Raw genomic sequence first — 16,968 nt, forward strand, 5'->3', positions numbered from 1 at the left:
CAGACTTGCTCTCTGGATAATAGCTGTTCCAGTGCTTGCCTGGATGAAGATTTTGCTTAGGTAATGTATGCTATAGGTGGGTATAACCCAAGTATAACTTCACACAGGCTCTCAAACTTAACAAGGGAAGAGACTTATTAATTTTAGGAAAACAGGGAAAGGGGAGGTAAATTTTAGGGTTGAGATTAAGGCAAGCTACCTAGTATCACCAGGAAACTTCTTAGATCCCCCAGAGGGGAATGTGTTTTGTACAACTTCTATCTCCCTCACAAACTAACTTTTTTCTTAATCTAATGTTATTAAGTTTAAGATGAAGGTAACCTTGATTGAAGATCTATTTAAACTAGAGATAAGTTGAGATATTGCAAGTGAGGTATTATCCCAGTGCACACAGCCTGGTATAGTCTGTATGGAGTAAACAGCAAAGTAACTCCCTTCTCCCTGAGGTCAGAGATGAGCTAACAAAAAGAGCAATCCTACACTTCTTCCAGCCTCCCTTGAACCCCCCAAAAATAGTGTCTTGCCAGCTGGGTGTCCTGGCTTATACACCCACATTCTTAACTGCCCCAACTGTCCCCTCTCCTGGAGTTCTGGGTGGTCCTGTGGAATTCTGTGAGGCAGTTTCACCCCACTTAAGATCATGGATGTTACAGTATTTCCCACTATCTTATTCTCCCTCTGTTAACCCATCTTTCTCTCTCTCTGTTTCTCTCTGTCTCTCTCTGCCTCTGTCTCTCTCTGTTTCTCTCTCTCTCTGTCTCTCTCTCCTTTCAGCCTTTTTCTGTTCATAAATGTTTTGATTCACACCACCACTTCCCCCAATTCATTCTTTTTTGTTCATTCCCTCCTCAGATTCCCCCTTTTGTGTATTCCATCTCTATTGGGTAAGATAGGTTTTTATAGCTGACTGAATATGGATGTTATTCTCTTATGGAGCTAATTCTGATGAGAGTAAGGTTCAACTATTGCCCACTGCTCCTCTCCCCATCTTTTCCTTCACTGTACTGACTCTTATGCTCCTCTTTGTACCAGATAATTTACCCCCTTCTATTTCTCCTTTTCTCTTCTTGTGTGATCCTCTTTCCTGTTCCTTGATTTTTGTGTGTGGGGGGGATATCAGCTCATCCTATTATGTTTACCCTTTCCCCCTCTATGTCTACTCCTTCTCACTGTCCTAATAGTGATAAAGTTCTTAAGTACCTTAAGTACTTTAGATATTTTGAGTAATACTTTAATTACCTTAACTATCTCAAGTATGTAGATATCTTAAATATCTCCATTATCACCTTCCCAGGTATGAATGTACCAGATTCAACCTTACTGACACCCTTAAAAGATTATTACTTTTCTGTTTATCTTTTTATGCATCTCCTGAGTATTGAATGTACTTGTCAAATTTTCTTTTCAGCTCTAGGGTTTTTTCTGTGTGTGTCAGGAATGCCTGGAATTCCTTTATTTCATTAAATGCCACTTTTTTCCCCCTGAAGGATTATGCTCAGTTTCATTGGGTATGTGATTCTTGGTTATAGAGCTAGATACTTTGCCTTTTGGAATATCATGTTCCATGCCTTCTGGTCCTTTAATGTAGAAGCTTCCAGGTCTTGTGTAATCCTGACTGTGACTCCACAATATTTGAATTCTTTCTTTCTGACCACTTGAAATACTTTTCCCCTTAGCCTGGGTTTTTTTTTTTTTTAATTTTGTTATAAGAGTTCTGGGATGCTTTATTTTAGAGTCTCTTCTAAGAGGCAATTGGTTTCTTTCAATTTATATTTTCCTCTCTTGTTTAAAGATATCAGGGTAGTTTTCCCTGATGATTTCTTGTAATATGGTGCCCAGGCTTGTGGAGACAGTCTGATGGGAAGCAAAAAGCCTAAAAAACCCCCATGAAGCAAAGCTCTGGGAAACACTCAGTAAAACCGAAGCCATAGATCAGCTAAAGTTAGGCATGTAGCTCATTCCTCACCTGAGACCTCAAACTCCCTCCTTTCCACACCCCCACCCCCACCCCGCTGTAACGGAATGTTCCTACAAAATCACTGATATATGTACTTCCTTGGGAATCTAAGCTAGGTTGTTATATGCTGATTTATGACCTACAGAAATTATTGCATAGGCTCGATGAGATAAACTAGATCACACTGTGCCACTTTATCAATCATTTACCTTCATCATGTAAGTGGAAACTTGTGCAAAATCCCCACCTTGCTTTTCCCCCTATAAAAGTGGATGTAACTTTAGATAAAGTGCTTCTGGTTGCTCTCAGTGTCTCTAACCCTCCTGACCCTCAATTTTGTCTGTGTAATTTTCCTTGCTGCCTTTTGGGGACCCTAACTTATTCTGTCGAGCTGACCCTTGCTTGATAGACTTGACAGCTGGAGCTGCGAACAGAGACTTCCCAGAGGCACACTGAGGAGTGCAGGTAAGGAAAACCTTCTTCTCCCCCCCCTCCACCCCCTCCCTGCCCCCATTCTTATCAGGGATTAAAATTAGCTAGAGGACAGGTTAGGATTCGGCAGGAGGGAAACATGAGACAAACCAGTTCAAAAGAGAGAGAGAAATGATTCTGCACGTATTAAAATCTATGCTACAGGCAAGAGGCACCAAATGTTAGCAATGCCCAAGTACAAAAATTTCTTGATTATGTCATAGATGTGTGCCTAGGGGACCCTAAGGAAGGTATAGTCAATTTGGGGGCTTGGGAAGAAGTGGGAGAGAGGATTAGAGATCACTATTCACTATGGAATTTGATAAGGGACTGCTTAGACCTCTGACCTGCCAGTCCTAAAGATCCTTCCTCTCCCATGCCAGCTGTTAGGACTAAGGTTATAAAAACATCTTCTTTGTACCTGACACTGACTTTAGACCAGGCTTTTCTGAGAGATCAGAAAGCTGAACTCTAGCAAGGAAACTTAAAATCCACAGAAAAGGCAGTTTTTTTTCTCCCTCAGAAACACCCGATTCAAAAGGACAAAACCCTTTCCTTACTCCCCCCCCACCCCCCCAAATGGAATTTTTTCTTCTCAGGACGGTGTAGAATTCCTGCCGCTCTTTTCCAACCCCTTCTTCCCCTTCTACTACCCTCCCTGCTTCTAACTCAGTTCCACCCCCCTCTCAGAATTTTCAGCCTGTATTCCCTCATGCCTCCCCTTGTACCTGTAACTTCTCCATTATAGCAAACCATCTCAAAAATGCAGAGCACAGAGGGTGAAACGTTATAATATTTTTCCTTCTCGGTATTAGAGCAAACAGATGCACAAGGTAATGTTTATGGGTGCATCAGCCTATACCAGTGGTTCCCAAACTTTTTTGGCCTACCGCCCCCTTTCCAGAAAAAATATTACTTAGTGCCCCTGGAAATTAATTTTTTTTAATTTTAATAGCAATTAATAGGAAAGATAAATGCAACTGTGGCCATCACTGCTTCCCTGGATCACTGCAGCACCCACTAGGGGGCGATGGCGCCCACTTTGGGAATCACTGGCCTATACCATTAAAAACTGTAAAAGAATAAAAACAAGTCATGACCCAATATGGAGCAACTGCTCCTTTCACCTTCTCGCTGGTGGAAACACTTGCAAAAGATGCCACATTCCCCCCAAGGCCTCGAAACTAATAGCCAAGGCTTGTTTGTCAGGAGGACACTATTTGCTATGGAAATCTGAATATATGGGAAAAAAGCGCAAGCTCAGGCAGAAAACAATAAGAATGCTGCGCTTGGAATTGATGATGACATGCTTAGTGGCCAAAGAGCTTATGCTGCACTTCATACATAATCAGTTGGTTTATAATTTGCGAGTATCCCAGCAGATGAATGCCCTTGCCCTGCCAGTGTAGTGCCGATTTCCTACTGCCACTCAAAAAAACCCAGGAGCTGAGCAAAATCAGACACGAACGGAGGAACCTTATCGGGAGTGTGTTTCTTGGCTGCTGTAAGCAGTCTCTAGGATTATTCAGGACCAAAAGCAGGAACCTTGTTGGTTAAAACTCTTTCGAAAATGCAAATCCTACATGTCAGTCAGCTATCAGACCACACAGATCCAAGGCTTCCTGAGATGATTATCTACAGCTCTGTACAGACTCAGGACCTCATACCTTCAGGGCACAGCTTTTGCTGCAGCAGGACAAAAAATTGGGGCTACTTCCAAAAGGCTCTCAGACTTGTTTTAAATGTAGACAAAGAGGACATTTTGCTAGAAACTATAGAGCAGAAAGCTCTGGACAAAGAGACATACAGAATAAGGCTCTTCCCACCTCAGCCTGTCCTTGCTGTGAACATGGAAATCACTGGCTTAAGGAATGCAAATCAAAAACTGACTCAATGGGACGGGCCCTTCTTCCTCCCATGTTGGGCCTCACACCCCACCAAATATTATGAAAGAAAGACAGAAAAAAAATCTAACCTTAGAAAGTTACTTTAGTGACAGGAGCATCAAAATACAAACTCAGAAGAAGACATTGATGGCAAAAAGAAAACATGAGAAACACTCAAAGGAAAGTGAGAAAGGATGTCAGGCCATAAAAGAACTCACGGCAGAACTTGAAATAATTTTCATAATTCATAATTCTAAATCAAATAAAATTTGATATTTTATAACTATATACCAAATTTTAATTTGAAACTTTTCAAGGAAGTCATCATTGTAGTTATTATAAGTACTAAAAGGGTAAATCTAAAAGAATATGAAGAATGGCATATTAAATTACCTGGGGAATTCACAAGTACTTTTTTTTTTTTTTTTTTGCTTGAAAGGGGTTCATAGAACAAAAAATATTGGGAGTCATTGGTGTAGTAGATGGAGAACTAGCATGAGAGTTAGGAAATACATGATTTGAATCCTGCCTTTGACACATGCTCTCTGTGTGACCCTGGACATATCAATAAGTCAGTCAATAAATATTTATATTTTTTAAACACTTCCTTATGTAATAGGCACTTGGGGATAGAGGAGGGTAGCAGGAAGGAGACTTACACAAAGAAAGGCAAAATGTAGTTCCTGTTCCTAAATGTTCTCTGTGTTCCAGGCAACTCTGCTTTCTGATAGAGAGGGTTTCCTCATAAACAATTCCTTGAATCAAAGAAATCATAGATCTGAAAAAAAAAGTAGGCACTACTTGTTTAAAAAAATTTTTGTTAAATTCTTTTCTAAAGCAAAACCACTCCAGTCTCTTTTCCAAGAAAACTACAAATGGGGTCGTAAAGAGTCAGACATGACTGAATAACAAAAACAAAAGCAAAGAAGTCTTTATGAAAGAAAATTATTATTCCTTCATGTATTTATTCAGATTTCTATTCATTAGTTATTTTTAAGCAGAATCTGTTGTACATTCCAAACAAAGCCAGCTTCATCAAAAGAAGATTTTTTTTAAAAAAGCATGGCATTTTTGAACTAATGTAAATGTCAAAAGATTATATTCAGATAAAATGTATAGTTATTACTACCTGGAGGAGCTGAGTTCTCTTTAATCCTTTCTTTTCTGTATTTAGAGGTAGTTAGGTAGTACAATGGATAGAGTGCTTATTCATCTTCCTGCATTCAAATCTGGCCTCAGATATTTACTAGCTGTGTGATCCTGTTTGTCCTGGTTTCCTCATATAAAATAAGCTGGGGAAGGAAACAGCAAACTTACTCCAGTATCTTTGCCAAGAACAGCCCAAATGAGGTCACAAAGAATCAGACACCACTGAAAATGACTAAACAACAATTTTGTCTTTCAGAACGTTAATACATCAAAAACCTTAATTCTTTGAAGTGTTATGGTTTCATCAGAGTAGCAGGACAGGAACTTAGCTGTCATATAGCACATATTATTAGCCAGGTCGTGATATAATGACCACTCAGGAAGGTACTTAATGAAACTTTATCTATTGATTTTAATAGGGAAAGGAATAATCAGGAATGGATTGGGGATAGGAGACCCTGTCACTAATAGCTATGATCAATAAGCCCTCAGGACTGTAGACTATTGTTTCAGTAAGCTGGGCTATTGTTCTTCACCCCCTCTGGTTCAGCTTGGCCACTGCCAAACCAGAGAGAACAATCTGCTCAGTTGGTACAGATACGCATGATCTTTCTCAGCGTCTTTATTATCAGTTTGTGGTATGTCAGCCTGACAGCCTTCAGGAAATATTTTACCCTTCACCTCCCTCTTCTTCATCACCTTCCTTCCTCTCTTCACCTCCTGGGCTCAGATACCTAATAGTTAATGATAATTCAAATGCCTAAAGGTCTAGGGAGATTCAGAGAGGATTGATGACCCATGGTCAGAGACTCACAGATCACTGCTCCAAGATCCAAGATCCAAGATCAATGGTCAAAGCTCAAAGACCAAAGACCCTCAGACCAAAGACCCCTCCCAGATGACTGTTAGGGGTATTTATATCCTCAGGCCAACTGCCTTTGCTCCTTTCCTCATGGCATCTGGGAACATTCCAATGTCTCCAACTGTCTCCCTTGTCAATCATAGGACTGGTACATATCTAGTTGGTGCTTGTTAAGTGTTTATTGACTGGCTTACTGGTAAATCATGTTTGCTACTGTTATTCCCTTTGCTTTTTTGTTTAGATCATAAGAAGGTCATAATTTCTAATACCTTAAAAAATCTTTAAGCAAAAAGCCAGACTTGTTGAGTGTGTGGTTGATGAAATTATATTTTGAGTATAATCCTGTGACTATACTCTTTCCTTATCTTGCCTAGAACCAGGCAAGGTACCAATTTCAGGCCATTTCTAAATTTCTTTTTTTTTTTTAAACCCTTATCTTCTGTCATAGTATCAGTTTCAAGACAGAAGAACAGTATGGCTAGGCAACTGAATTTAAATGACTTGCCCAGGGTCATACAGCTCTAAGATATGAACCTAGGTCCTCCTGACTCCAGGTCTGGCACTCTATCTACTGTGCAATATTGCTACCCCCATTTCTAAAATTCTAAACCATGCCAATAGGCACTTCTCCTTTCCTTTTAGTTCCTTTTGTATTTTGTTTCCCCCAATACAACACAAATTTCTTGAGGGTGAGGATATTGCTGGATTATATTTTTATCTCCAACATATAGTACAGTATCAGCCATGTAGTAAGTTTTTAATAAATGCTCTTTCATTCCTCTACTGATTCTTATTACAGGTCCAACAAACAAGCAAACCCTAAAACAAATATTAATATAAACAAAATAAAAATGATCACAGAAAAAAAAGAAAAACATAAACTCCCAGTTACTTACAATTGTTTTAAAATGTGTACATTGCTTTTAATCAAATAGTAATAATATTCTGTTAACTTCTGTGCTCCTGTTGCTTCTCATTGGCTTCAGTGTATTTTGTTCTTACTCAAATTTTGCTTCTGTTATTTTTGTTTTGCATAGGCATCTGCCTCCAAAGGCCTGCTCTGGCTCACTGTAAGTGAACAACTGGGTTTCCTGTTATTTTTGTTTTGTCATCTGGAGATAGGAAGTGATTTCAACTAAAAAAATTCCTTACCTAAAAGTATGTATTTTTTTGGAATACAGAGAAATTAAGCACAGCATGGCTTTCAGTTTTGCTAACATAAATGCAGTAATGCATTTATTTACACCAAAGGACCAAAGTAGGTTCTATAACAGAAGAATACTTTAGATTCTTTTGTGAAGCCAAATTATAGAGCTGACGCAGGGGTCAGGCAATTTTACCATTTAATGTTCTTCTTGCCGCTGAGATTAATGGGCCCAAGTCTTATGGAACTCAGTGCTGTTTGCTCAACCTGCTGATAGACATTCTGCAGCATTCTGTGGATTTCTACAGCTCCTAGAGTGTTTGATAACAGAAAAAAGGCACATTGAATACTCATGCATTGAACAAGGAATTCAGCTGATAATCAAAGAAAAAAGAGCATGGGGGCAAAATGGTGCCCTGTCAGTAATGGAGCCATTTCTAAAAAATGCCATAATCATTTTCTGTATTGTGTCCAACAAAATGATGAGAAACTTCAATAGAATAAATATGGCATGTCAGAGGAGTCAATAAGAAAGTAAGTTCCTTGGAGGGTTTGAGGGGTCTATACTTAATAGTGGCTATATTTTCTGAACCAAAAATCAAGATGCATGTTATTCCAAAATATGCTTTTTTTTTTGAGGGAAACCTCATTAAAATACACTTTCTTGAAATTTGAACCTTTCCATCCAGGATGTCTGTTGTCATATTGTTTATTGTATGCATGGATGGGTTCAAATGTGGAAAGGAGCAGAGAAATAAATATAAAAAAGACCAAAAGTAAATGGAAGAACGTAGAAAGGAAAAGAGAGGGAATACCTTGTCTAGTCAGAATAAAGAAGATAATCATTTTTTATTATTATTATGTGCAACAGCAGCAAAAAATCAATTAAGAACCTGTGACCATATTCTGTGTTAGATAGGGACTGTTTGATGGAAAAAGTCAGATTTTTAAGTGTTCTTTAAACTTTAATGAAAGCTCTTGAGTGTAGACATTCTGAAGGAAGAGGACCAAAAGGAAAATTAAATAGAGAGTAGAGAATGAATAGGGACATTCCCTCAGGGTTTTGAGGACAGATGAATGCCATTGCTGCTTAGAAAGATGTTTGGGGTGATATCATATATGGATTTTATGGATTTATTGCAAGGGCTAAGTCTTGGTTGTGAAGAGACCAATATGGGCGATTTTATAGTACTCCAAGGTCAAAGTGTTGTGGGGGCTCGAAGTAAACCCCTGGGGTTTAGGAAAGATATTCTTTGCAAGAATGCGAGACTCCATAACTTAGCTTAGAAATTAAAAGAGAGGGGCAGCTGAGTAGCTCAGTGGATTGAGAGCCAGGCCTAGAGACGGGAGGTCCTAGGTTCGAATCCGGCCTCAGACACTTCCCAGCTGTGTGACCCTGGGCAAGTCACTTGACCCCCATTGCCTACCCTTACCACTCTTCCACCAAGGAGCCAATACACAGAAGTTAAGGGTTTAAAAAAAAAGAAATTAAAAGAGAAATTTATTCATTTGGAATTCGTATTGAAGTGACTGAGATGACAGCATAGATGGGATGCTGCCTTCTAGAGGGGATGTGTTCTGGGTCTTTTATAGTCTTACAATAACAGGGGTCTATGTGACCAAGGATGAGATAATGGAATGAGACTGGGAAGGAGTTGGAAATGTCCTAGTGTTGTGAGGGTCTATTTTTACACTAGATACAACCTGATGGTATTAGTGTCCATCTTGGAATCTAGGGGAGGATACAAGGAGAATCCTTCTCTCAGGGCTCTTTCCTTATCATGAGGCTTTGATGTCCAGGGTCATCTTTTCCTTAGCATTAACAAGAATGCAAGGAAGGAAAGGAATTTCCTGTTTTCTGTTCAACCTGAACAATTTCTAGGGTTTGGGCTATCCAAGGAAAACTGGGGTCCCATGCCAAAAGTATCCGGATGCTTTATAGACAGATATATTTAATATTTGATCAGAATTATTCAGAAATTTCTGACCTCTAATCTTATGCTCATCTAGTTTTAGTCCATGGCTATGCTGCCTTTCTTTGTGTGAAGTCCAGACCAGTCAATAAATATTTATGTAGCACCGACTATGTACCCCGTATTGTTCTAAGCATGGTGATACAAAAGGAGGCAAAAGACCATCTGTACCCTTGGGGACCCTCACCATCTAATTGGAGAGACAAGCAGTAAACAAATATATGCAAACTATATACAGGACAAAAAAGTAAATAATTAAAAGTGGGAAGGAACTAAAATTAAAAGAGACTAGGATTTTAATTGAAATTTGAAGGACTTGAAGGAACCTAAGGGAAGTCATAGGCAGATATGATGAGAGAGGAGATTCCAAGCACTGGGGATATCCAGAGAAAAGATCTATAGCTGAGAGATAAGAGGGTTTGGTTTATGCAATAGCAATTCGGCCATGCCACTGCATAAAAGGATCAGAATCAATTGCTAATTTAGCAATAAGGGATAAGAAGACTGAAAAGGTGTGTGTGTGGGGGAGGGGTAGATTATGAACTTTAGGAAAATCACTTTTGTGGCTGAATGGAGGATGAATTGGAGTGGGAAGAGCCTTGAGGCAGGAAGACATCCCCTGCCTCCCCCAGGTTATTACTATTGTCTAAGGGTGAGCTGATGTGGCTTTACACCAAGATAGTAGTTATATCTGACATGTAGGAGAGGTCAAGGAAGAAATTGATCAGCTTTGGCACCAGATTGGATGAGGGCGGTGAGAGAGAGTGAAGAGATGATATCTAGGTTTTGAACTTAAGAAACTGGGAAGATAGTGTTGCTTTCAATAAGAGGCAGAGAAGGATTGGGGGAAGAAATAATTCAGTTTGGACATGTTGAGTTGAAAAGCTTGTTTTTATTAAGATTCTGAATTTTCTAGGATTAGCAATTATTTTTCTTTGTCAAGAAACCCCAGTGTCCCTTTTGCCCTCCGGAAGGCCTTTATTTTCAGGATCATTCTAAGTTTGTCATTAAAGGTGGCCTTTAGTGGTCTTGGTTTTTGACCCAATCTACCCTTTTCTAGGGTAACATAAATATATCAGTTCTGAGTCAGGTGCCTTTTCTGTTTAGAAACATTTGGCTTAAAAAAAAATGAGATTCCCAATTGTATGAATTTTAGAGATTTTGAACCCTTAGCTGTAAAGTTTTTTAAGCAACTCTGATTGGCCCATTGGGCACTGTATAAATGAACTGAACGGAAAGTGTGGAATTCACAGGGCCAAGAGCAGATAGAGCCGGTATATTTACTACAAACCTATCAATCTAATGATGGGGAAGTAAATAGAGTCACTGAATGGAGGAGAAAAGTGGCTTTTAGCTTCTAAGTGCCACTTTTGTTCACACAAAGTAATGGCAAAGCAACCACTGGTCCAGAAGAGCTACATGTGAGTAGATCCAAGTGAATAGGCCATTCTGGGGGAAATTGCTATAATCCCAAAACATTTACAAGAGAACATTAGTGAGTCAGTTATCTGCTCAGCAAATATATGTTGAATTTGAATATTTTTGTACATTAAAGCTTTTAGAGTCTTTTAATAATACACTGTTCAGAATTATTCTGAGAAAAAGTAGCCTCTGTCTTGAACTTCCACCCGGGGCATTAATGGCTTATTTTATAATTTGGATTTTTTTTTTCAAAATTGTAGCACATTCAAGAAAAAGCAGGCCTAGAAAGGCTGCTTCCCAAAATAGCAGTTTATTTACTTCTTGGTGTTCTATGGTGATTGCTAAGTGCAGAATTCACTTTAGGGTAGAATATTACTAAGTTTTGTTGGACTTCAATGGAATAACAAGCTAATTGTCTCAGTTGGTGGAGAAAACACTTTGTTAACTTTAAATGAAGCCTGGGTTTCTTTGACTGGATCAGAAGACAATAGGTCTTTAAAAAAACAAACATAGTAGTGCCTACTATTCTCTTTCTAAAATAACTAGGTATTTGTTGAGATGCAACCCTTGGGTTAAAGACTCTTGGATACGAAGAACCAAGTACATTTTGGAGGATTTCTCACTTCAGGTTGTTTCCCTCATCCAGATGATCTAAGAACATAAATATCTGACAACCTCCCTTTGCTACAGCAATCATTAGTTTCTCTAACAAGTGTCAACCTGAAAAAAACCCAGAACCACCAAAGCAGTTACAAAAAGAACACGTCTAATTAGGACAAGAGAGACAGTGCTTCTATGGCCACCACACTCAGCTCCAAGGCTCTGGGAACAGTCTCTGGTTAAAGCACCAAGAAGGGGAATTTCCATGGAATTAAAGAACTTGGGGTTATATTTATACTTTATGAAGCATAACCAAAGGGAAACGATCGACTGGTTACATAGGGACTTGGGAAAGAGGTTTTAACGTGAGGCTAAGGTACCTGGGAGCAACCTAAAGACAATAAGAGAAACTAAGAAGATAAAAGAATACTTCAGACTTGACTACACCCACCTCTCATAGATGGACTACTGTTCAGTCTGGAACAAGAGTCAGTTTAGGAGTTTCTAGAAGGCAAATCCCCAAGGGACGAGAGCAAATTTGGGGTTCCATAAAACAAAGTTGTTACAAGCATGTGAGTTCATAAACATGAACAGTTTTATTTGCCATTTAGTAGGAATAGATTGGAATAGGAGCCCATACAAAGTAAGACTGCAGAGGGGTCTCTTCTCCCAGATATCTGTAGTTTCTGTAATTTGTAGTACTACTCTGGACAGGGTTCCAGCCAAGGGCATTCCGGATTTGTTCCTCCATCCGGGTGCTGCCATCCCTGGCCTCTGTGCTTTGCTTGGTTGCAGCTGCCTGCTGCTTTCAGTGGGGTCATTGGTCCCTGCATCCTATTGCTATTTTCAGTTCTAAGGCAGCTTTACTCAGCTCTCAGAAGGTGGTGGCCATTTGTCACTGGCCCCAATTGCTTTTCTCTGAAGCCTCTCTTTCCTGCAGCTCTCCCTGGCATCAGTAGGTCATCTTAAAAAAATTATTTTCTGGGCTCGTTCATTGTCCCCTACAGTCCTGCTCTGTTTTCCAGCCTCCAGAACAAGCCACTTCTTTTCTAAACCACTGGACCAGTTTTTTAACAACTGGCTCAAATGGGAAGATGCTCTGGGTGTGTTCACAGATCAGCCACAACCCTCCATTATTCTTTTTTTAAATTTTTTTTTTATTTTATTTTTCTTTAAACCCTTAACTTCTGTGTATTGGCTCCTAGGTGGAAGAGTGGTAAGGGTGGGCAGTGGGGGTCAAGTGACTTGCCCAGGGTCACACAGCTGGGAAGTGTCTGAGGCCGGATTTGAACCTAGGACCTCCTGTCTCTAGGCCTGACTCTCAATCCACTGAGCTACCCAGCTTCCCCCCTCCATTATTCTTAAACCTTCTTTTGAAAGGAATTTCTTTTTCTATCTTCAGCTGGTTTTTGTTGGTAATATTCAAAGGCTGACAATTTTGGGGTATTTAATTTTATATCTTGCCATTTTACTAAAGTTATTATTTTAAGGAATTTTTATTTGAAGCTCTAAGTAAAACCATCATACTATCTGCAAACAGAGATAATGTTACCACTTTTAATCCTTATTTTGCAAACATTTCACATAGATCCTAGGCTTCACATAAGGACTCCTGGGGGAGGAGGGGAAGGAGTGCAACAGAAACACTTTTTCCTTGAACTTCACAAACAAATCTCTGTCTCAAACCCCATGCAGATATGGAGTGACTCATTGCCATTTGCTTCCTCTCTTCCGCAGGTTTCAGGCGGCATCTATCCTGCCTATGCCAACATTCCCACTGATTCCTCTTTCTCCTCAGCACTCTCTCTCTCTCTGCCTCCTGCCTTACTCTCAGACATCTAGACCAGGTTATTACTGTTACCTGGGGCTGCACCGGTAACTTATCTAGAAGAAGGAGGAAGAATGATCCTGGGGGCAGCTGGGTGGCTCAGTGGATTGAGAGCCAGGCTTAGAGATGGGAGGTTCTAGGTTCAAATCTGACCTCAGACACTTCCTAGCTGTGTGACCCTGGGCAAGTCACTTGACCCCCATTGCCTAGCCCTTACCACTCTTCTGCCTTGGAGCCAACTCATGGTATTGACTCCAAGATGGAAGGTAATGGTTTATATTAAAAATAATAATAATAAATAAAAAAAAGAATGATCCTTCCTCCTTTACTCTTGGGTACCCACGATTTATAATCTCTGCTACAGATATGTTTGCAGTTGAAGAAAAAAACAGAACTTAAAATATTATAAAGGATATATTTTTTGCATGATTAGCCAGGGCAGTGATGGCAAACCTAGGGAACAGGTGCCAAAGACGGCATGCAGAGCACTCTCTGTGGGCAGACGCCACCCTCCCCCAACCCCTCCCCCCTATCCAAGTTTATTACTAGAAAGACAGAGGACTTGGGCAGAGCTGCTCCCCTTCCCCTTTCCACTGTGCCTGATGACATTTTTTTACATTCCCCTCCCTCTGTCCAGCAGCCTGATGGGACCCCCAGCAGCATAGGAGGTAAGAGGGGAAGGCAGAGCTGGAGAGGAGAAAGGTCTCTCTATGGAATGGAGGTACAGGGTCCCCTGGACACCCCAAGACTCTGGAGCAGTGATGGTGAAAATTTTAGAGAACCTTTTTAGAGTGCCGATCCACGCCCCCCCCCCAAGACCCAGTGCCACACCACGCCCAGACTGAGTGCCACGCCATGCCCCCCCCACCTTGCCCCTGCCCCCCTATTACCTCAGACAATGGAGGGAGGAAGCACTCCCATTGGGCAGCTAGGCAGAGGGGCAGGGGATGAGAGACACTTGTGGAGAGGGGGAGGAGAGAGGCCTGAGAGCTCAGCTCCCCTCCAGCTATGTGCCATTCTATGAACTATACTCCACTCCAACCTAGCTTCTCTCCAACCCCACCACCAGAATCACCTTCACCTCAGACTCCCCTCATGCAGCTCTATCCCACCCTCCAGTGCCTTACTCCAGGGAGGGGAGGGAGGAAGCACTCCCATTGGCTGCTGGGCAGAAGGGTGAGGGAAGGGAGGGATGTTCTCAAGCCTGGAGAAGGGGAGGGGAGAAGTTCCACTCTGAGTCCCTCTGGCTGTCTAGTAACAAACTCTGGCAGGTGACGGTGCGTGTGCCCACAGAGAGGCCTCTGCCTGCCCTTTTAGGCACCAGTGCTATAGGTTCGCCATCATGGCTCTAGAGGAACCCCATTTCAGAAAGAACAAATGAGGAATTCCTCAGTCCTAGATGCCAGGAATGCAGATGGTGGAAGAAAGCTGGCCCTGATGCAACCAAAGAGACAATGACATAAACAGGATTCTGGGGAGAGATATATTTCCTTCAGTTTTAGGTGCATTTCCTCTAATCTTCTGATAAGCACAGATTGTACCTTGTGTTTGCCCCTCAAACATTACTAGGTTCTCAGAGATATGTAACTTCCCTGCCTTTATGATTAAGGTTTAATATGTCATAAACAATGTATGCCTGTGCTTCTACCCAGGTACCAAAGCACCTCACATGGGAATGTCACCTAATCCTCATTTGTCCCCCTCCCCACCTTCCTTTCTGGGTCACATAGTCTCAATTCCTTTAGGGTAGTGATGGGCAAACTTCTTAAAGAGGGGGCCAAAGGAAAGGAAATGGTCATCTGTCAGTCTGTTTCTAAGGCAACTCTTTCGAAGTTTCATTGTATTGAATCCTACTCATTGTATTCTTCAGATTAGGAATAATGTTCCCCCAGTTGGATAGAACATTTCAGGGGGCCCGCATCTGGCCCACAGGGCCGTAGTTTGCCCATCACTGCTTTAGGGTATAAAAATCCTGCACCCCTTCTCCTCAGGGAGGCAGATTTCACCTGCACCTGCCTCCCAGCCATTCATTCAATAAATTCCTCTGTTTTTAAGGATTCATCAGAGCCTGGTAATTCTTTAAGTGGGTGCCCTCTTGAACCAGAGAAGATCAGACTCCTCCACAACACTACAATAGGGAGAGACTCATCCATTGGCAATGGTACACTCAGAAATGAACTTAGCAGGGCGAAGACTAGAAATTATTCTAATGCTGAGCCTAGTCTTTCTGGGGACTGAGATGGTTATAGAGGAGAGTGTGTACCCAGGTGTTAGGGACAAATGGCTATACTTCCATCCTTTCTAAAGCTTCTCAGTATATATCCCTTTGGAAAAGATAACTAATGTTAATTGGCTAGATGATACTGGGAGGCTAATCACTGGCAACTGATACTAGGAAGAACACACTCAGAATTAGAAAAAAAACTGCTGATCTCAGAGATATTTCTAAGACCCTGAGGGAGTGCCTTGCTCGAGGGGACCTGACCCATCACTATGAGTATGAATTGGGATGAGAATTCCCTGAGCTTTATATGGGCTGTATATACAAACAACTTTCTGCCTTAGTTTGGTTTCCTAAGTAGGCTTTCCTATAGGAAACAGATATTTCCTATTGCAATGATGACATTGGCTGATCATCAAGATTGCAAACATTCAGTTAGGAGACCAAACTCTCAGGAATAGAAAATCAAGTCACCTTGAGGCCTTTTAACTAATCTACCTCCCAATATCCAACAATTACTGCAAACCATTTTACAAATAGAAATGATCTTATCAATGCTCATTAAAAGTAGCTAATAATGGTTTGGCAAGGAGTTTATTTTATTTCATATATGAAGTGCTTCTTGATATGTGTTGATGAACTGAAATTTTATAAATGGAATGACATTTTCTCACTTATCCTGAAATTTCTCTCTCCCCTTTTCTTTCTTTCCTTCCTCCTTTCTTCTCTTTCTTCCTCTCTTTCTCTTTTTTCTAAGTAGTGGTTCCAAGGCAGAAGGTACAAGGCTAGGCAATTGGGTAAGTGTTTTGCCCTGGGTCATATGGCTTGGAAGTATCTGAGGCCAGATTTGAACCAGGTGCTAATTTTATAAATTAGATATTATATAGATATATATTTAAGGTGTGGTCGCTGGGAATCGATAATTCAGATCGATTCCATAATTAAAATAGACCCAAGTCAGGATCAGTTTTATGGTAGTTTATTTACAATTAGGAAGGTAGAAGGCAGGGAAATAGAGAGAGGGAGAGGCCAGTCTGGGCCTGCAGAGGCCCGGATGGAGAGAGGGTTAAAGGCTAATTAAACTAGGCTACAAGCCACAAGGCTGTAGCAATCAGAGAGGCAAGAGGCCTGCTTAAGGTAGAGAGTCTGGAAACACCAAGGTAGGCCAAGGAAGTCAGCCTGACTTACCCACTTGACCATTCAGAGGGGAAGCTGCCTGCTGTCTCAGGAGCTCCTTCAGCACCAAGTTCAAAGCGGGAACTCCTTCAACAGGAAGTTGCCAACATCCTTGAAGAGATAGTTTCTTTCCTCACTTCCTGTGGGTCCACCTCTAATTCAAGTGGACAAATGGCAGCCTCTACACTGATTTGGACTGCCCAAAGGGCAGTACCTTGTTCTTGATTTGTTATTATTGTCACGTGTGGGTAGCTCATCTCCCCCTCCCCACTAAGAGAG

The sequence above is a fragment of the Gracilinanus agilis genome, chromosome 1, assembly GCF_016433145.1.
Source record: "Gracilinanus agilis isolate LMUSP501 chromosome 1, AgileGrace, whole genome shotgun sequence".
NCBI classification, from domain to species: Eukaryota; Metazoa; Chordata; class Mammalia; order Didelphimorphia; family Didelphidae; genus Gracilinanus; species Gracilinanus agilis.